The following is a 6,121-nucleotide window of genomic DNA, read 5'->3' on the forward strand; positions in this document are numbered from 1 at the left end:
CTCCTGTAGGAAGCCCTCTCTGACCTCTCGCGTGAGAAAACGACCTTCCTGGGCTCCTGCGACCGTCTGGGCTCCCACATTCCAACCCTGCCCACTCTAGGTCATCACATGTCTCTCTCCCTCGCGGTGACTGGAACACCAGGAAGGTTGACAGAGCCGAGGCACGTTCCCCAGCACAGCCTGAACACAGAGGAGGCACTAGAGACAATGGCTGTGGTTGACTGATGGAAAATAAAACTAACTCACGCTCTTACTTCTCCAGGTCTGTCTAGGGAACAGGGTGGAAGGGGGCAGCCGAGCCCTTGTCCCCAATTGTTCTGGCCTCAGGACACTGGACACTGGTGCTGGAGCTGCCACATGCTCACTCCACAGCAGTGCACTGAGTCAATGGTTTGGGGCACATCCCTGCTCCTTCGTTTCTTGGCTCTGCAATCCCTGAACCAGGAGCCAAACTCCCTGGTCCTCACAGTCCTGGTCTGTAGAAATGGACTCACAAGGGTAACCTATTTTGTGAGGCTGATGTGGGGATTAATGAGTAATCCCTGTAAAAGGCAACCAAGCCTACTCGTCACAACTACTGAGCCCGTGTGACACAACTAGAATCCTCGCACTGCGACGAAAGATCTTGCATGACACAAGAAAGACCCGATGCAGCCAAACAAACAAATAAAAATACACATTTAAAAAAATGCTGTCAGAAGGGTGCTCAGAGAGGACAAAAGATTACAGAGTGAAAAGTAGGTCTTTGTCTCTCCTTGATCCCCAGATACTCTTCTGAGAAGCAGACATGATTCAGTTCAGTTCAGTTCAGTCGCTCAGTCGTGTCCGACTCTCTGAGACCTCAGGGACCACAGCACACCAGGCCTCCCTGTCCATCACCAACTCCCGGAGTTTACCCAAACTCATCTCCATTGAGTCGGTGATGCCATCCAGCCATCTCATCCTCTGTCGTCCCCTTCTTCTCCCGCCTTCAATCCCTCCCAGCATCAGGGTCTTTTCCAATGAGTCAGCTCTTCGCATGAGGTGGCCAAAGTATTGGAGTTTCAGCTTTAGCATCAGTCCTTCCAATGAACACTCAGGACTGATCTCCTTTAGGATGGACTGGTTGGATCTCCTTGCAGTCCAAGGGACTCTCAAGAGTCTTCTCCAACACCACAGTTCAAAAGCATCAATTCTTCGGCACTCAGCTTTCTTTATAGCCCAACTCTCATATCCACACATGACCACTGGAAAAACCATAGCCTTGACGAGACGGACCTTTGTTGGCAAAGTAATGTCTCTGCTTTTTAATATATTGTCTAGGTTGGCCATAGCTTTCCTTCCAAGGAGTAAGCGTCTTTTAATTTCACGGCTGCAGCCACCATCCTCAGTGATTTTGGCAGACATGATTACCAGTTTCTAATGTCCTCCTGAGCTGTGCAACTGAGAGTGAGTGACCATATAAGAAAAATGCAAATGAGAAAAACCTGACCCTTGGAGGGTAACGATGGCTTTGACTCTGGGTGCGGTGACCTGCTTTGGCCAATAGCTGAAGGGCACGAGTGACAGTCCTCCCAGTTCTGAGCTTAGATCTCAGGGGCTTTGAAGGTTTCCTGTTGCATCTGGGTGGAGGCATGATGTAGTCCCTGTGTTTCCCTCTTACCACAACATCTCCATATTGTTAAAAGATAAACTGAGGCATATTAACATTTTATTGAGTTTACTTAAAATCAATTCGAATCAAGCAGCACTCAGTCTAGCAGACAGAAAGGAGCTTCAAGGAACTAAACAAAATGGAAGAGTCTTATAGGAGGAAGGGAGCAGGAACAAGAAATTTACTGGAACAACAAAGCAGGCAAAAAAGCAGATTGGTTATTGTGAGGTCACTTTCCTTTAGGGACGGCAGGCACTTATCTGGGCAGATTACCTAACTGTAGCTGATCGGGGTGACTGGTTTAAGATTCAATCTCTGGGAGAGCCGCAACTGTCATTAAGTCTTGATTTTATGACATGGGTCTTAGCATTTTGAGTCTGTTGTCTCATTTTTAACATAATGGTATGGAACAAAGCTTCCCAGTTGCACTCAGCCCCAAACAACCAACTCTCAGCCAGCCCTACATCCACTTTTAAGCTCTTGAATTTTGGGGTGATGTGTTTCACTGCATTTTTGTGGTAATAGGTTATCAGATTTTCCTCACTTAGGTGGCTTTCCTCGTGGTTCAGATGGTAAAGAATCTGCCTTCAATCCAGGAGACCCTGGCTTAATCCCTGGGTCAGGAAGACCCCCTGGAGAAGGGAATAGCTACCCACTCCAGTGTTCTTGCCTGGAGAATTCCATGGACAGAGGAGCCTGGTGGGCTAGTCCATGGGGTTGCATAGAGTCAGACACAACTGAGCGACTAACACTTTCACTTTAGCAATATATCTTTGGTACTATGATCTAAGGGCTTCCCTGGTGGCTCAGTGGTAGAGAATCCGCTTGCCAATGCAGGAGACCAGGGCTTGATCCCTGGGTTGGGAAGATCCCTTGGAGGAGGAAATGGCAACCCACTCCAGCATTCTTGCCTGGAGAATCCCATGAACAGAGGAGCCTGGTAGGCTAAAGTCCATGGGGTAGCAAAAGTCAGATACGACTTAGCGACTAAACAACAACAAACAACTATGATTTTAATGTAATTTCTCATATGTTGAAATCCTAACCTTCAAAGGTGATGGTATTAATAGGCGGGGCCTTTGGTATTAGTATGATGGGATTAGATCGTGAGGGTGGAGCTCTCATGAATGGGATTAGTGCCTTTATAAGAAAGAACCCATAAAGCGCCCTTGTACCTTCTGCCTCCTGAGAATACTGCAAGAACACCTGCAATCCCTGGTCCTTTTGCAGTCTCAGCATCCACTCTCTGTAAAACGAGGCTTCAGCATAAAGAGGTGAAGTGAGGAAGGGAGTGACTACCTCGTCCAGTCTGCTTCTGCTACTTTCCAGCTGGGTGATTTTGAGCAAGTGACTCAGACTCTCTGGCTTCACTTTCCTGCTCTGTAAAATTTTCAGGACCTACCTCATAGTGCTGTTGGAAAACTAAAACTGGTTAATATACATACAGTGATTGAAACTAAAGTCAGACTGCTAGAGTGATGAAGTGGGCAAGGGGATGCGGGCCTGAAGCTCTAGAAAGGGACTCTGGGCTGACAATATAGTCTCACCTTGCTGAGAAGCCTGGACATTATCTTCACCAAACCCTGAACTCACTTTCAGCAGCCCTGTGCCTGTTGGATTCCCAGCTCTGCTCTTTCCCAGCTGTGCGACCTTGGACAAGTCAGTTAACCTCTCTGAGCCTTTTTGTTGGTAAGGCTCAGAATGGTAAATGAGTTAGTAAATGTCAAGCAGTTAGCCTAGTAATTGACATGTAGGAGTGCTCCATGAGAGTTAACTGCTGTTCAGTCGCTAAGTCGTGTCCGACTCTTTGTGACCCTCACCGACGGCAGCACGCCAGGCTTCCCTGTCCTTCACTATCTCCCGGAGCTTGCTCAAACTCATGTCCATCGAGTCGGTGATGCCACCCAACCATCTCATCCTCTATCGCCCCCTTCTCCTCCTACCCTCAATCTTTCCCAGAAAGAGGAGAGGCCATTTAACCTCCATGCCAACTTCCTTCTAGCATGTCCAGTTTCCCGGAGGAAGCATAATTCTGAGGGCAAGAGGTGTTCCTTCAGCTCTTGTAACAATTTTGTAAGTATTTGGTAGGAAAGCTCTTTCTGCCTAAGCTGGGTGGAGGGGTTTCCCACTGATTGATAAGGCTATTATTTACTTAGTCAACAAAAACTCATTTCTTCTGCGAGCACTGGGGAGCCATGGCAGCTTCTGAGCAGGAGAGGTCAGCAAGGAAGGAGGTGGGAGGGGCCAAGGCTGGGTCAGGAGACCAGCGAGAAGGATAGGGCAGGAGGGAATGTGGAGGTCCTGAGGTATGGGACGGGGGAGGGACAAGCCTTGGAGACTGAGGGGCTCAAGGGGTGGGAGAAAGCTGTAAGATAAGGGTCACAGTGCTCCCAAGGCCAACTGTTTCTGCCAGACTCAAGATAAAGGAGGTAGGGCTTATGACCGTGAGGTCCTGCTGGAGGGTTTGATTGGCTCGGCCCAGGTTACATGACCGAACCCCTGCTGCAAAGGACTCTGGGAAACTGAGTTTCTAACATTTGGGCTTCTCCAAAGGAGATGGTCAAAGGGTGGGGAACTCCCTCAATGTAGAAAGGGCTTCGGATGCTGTGTGGCCAAGAGGAATGTCAGATGTCCACACAAGGGGTTATTAGGGGCCCTGGGGGCTGGGCTGTGTGTGACGTGGCTGGATCCTGGCTCACAACCCTCAGGGACGCCCATCGGAGCCCTAGGACCCTACAGATCTGCTCCTGGCCCCCCTCCAACCTCATATTCTTCCTCCCACTCTCCCCTCCATCTGATCCAGCCTCCTCCCTATCTCTCTGACATGCCAAGCCACTCCCACCTCAGGGCCTTTGCACCTGCTGTCCCCCTTCCAGTTACCCACATAGCTGGCTCCCTCCCGTCTCTGCTTGGATGTCACCTCCCCAGAGCGATCTGACCTGATCTCCTCCTCTGTGTCCCGTCATTTGCATCTTTTACCCTCTGTCTCTTTCCTTCAAAGCCCCATTGCCCCAACATTAAAAGGTATAACAACTTGTTCACCCTCACTAAAATATTACCTCCATGAGGACAAGGGTTTGGGTTATCTTCTGCTGGGTCCCATTAAGTGCTTAATAAATAATCGTTGACATGATACATGCATAACTATTCCAGACCAGTTCCTTTTAGTTCTCTGGGCCTCAGTTTCCGTGACTATGAAGGAGTGCTTTGGCACACTGACCTTGCTGGGACAGGACAGTGAGGGGAGCGATCAGGGACGAGGCCCCAAGGAGAAAAGTTTTCTAAATAGCCCCCCTCCCACCAGGAACATTGGAAGAGGCAGAAAGGGCCCCCTTTCCCTGGATCAGTGCTCCCTGCCTAGGAAGAAGCGAGGGAGACCCAGGAGGAGGGAGGAACTCCAGAGGGAAAGGAACATTCTCTTCTTTGTTTCGGTACTGCGTGCTCCCTGGTTTCCTGCTCCCTGGACTTGCCCGATCGGTGCATCCTGCAGTCTTGGTGCCTTCTAGGCCGAGGACGCCGTTCCCGCTATGCCGTCCCATTTCTGCAGGATCTCCTTCTCAGCCCTTGCGGTCCCCGATCGAGCCTGAATTTGAGTGTCCCTGACCTGAGCCGCTGCCCAGCCCCCTTCTGCCGTGGCTGGGGGTGGCCTCCCGAGCTCTCGGCTGCCCTTGTAAGGAGGCGAGGCCAAGGGACACCCGAGATGCTGGGTTATAATTAACCCAGACACGTGGCGACCTCACCCCACCAACACCTGCCCCCGCGCCCCCCCAGCCCCAGCAGCTCGGGTCTCCCAGAGGAGATCGCAAGCAGTGAGCTCTAAAAATAAACTCCATTCCCAGCAGGCCATCCCTCCCTGTTCCCTCCACGGCAGAAATCTCCCTGGGTCACTGGGCTGGTGGATTAGAGTAGAAAGGGTGACCACCCCCTTCAACCTGGCATTGAGTGAAAACCGCCCTAGCTCAGCCCAGCCTCAGTTTCCCTTCCCTGCACTTCCAAGGAGGAAAGTGCATCCTAGAACAGGCTTCTGGGTCAGGCTGTCCCCTGTTCCCACCTCGGCCTTGGTCACACACTGTCTGTAGCTGGGTGACAGCAGGCAAGTCACACAGCCTCTCTGGGCCCTTTCCTCTGCAGGAAAACCAAAGACCTGACCTTCAGGGACCATTGCAAGGTTTCCCCAGGGACAGGGCTCAGGACCTGCTCTGTGCTGGGGTCAAGGCCACTGGGCACTCAGGGGAGGCCAGTGGCCTAGCGGAGGGCCAGGGAAGGGTGACTTCTACGTGCCTGGGACGTTTCCTGACACTATCCCGTGGCCCCGGCGGGGCTCCAGCTGTCCCCGCCAGCCCGACTCAGCACTTGGTCGGGGGACCAGCTTGGTGGCGGGGGGGATATGGGCCCAGACCCTGGTGTGGCCCATACAAGGTCATGGGGCTGGACGCGAGGCATGCCTGGGTTCGGGGTGGGCACGAGGCCCGGGCAGTGAGGTGAAGA

Source organism: Moschus berezovskii, chromosome 22 (genome assembly GCF_049115385.1).
Source record: "Moschus berezovskii isolate FMDL1 chromosome 22, NW_MosBer_1.0, whole genome shotgun sequence".
Lineage (NCBI taxonomy): Eukaryota > Metazoa > Chordata > Mammalia > Artiodactyla > Moschidae > Moschus > Moschus berezovskii.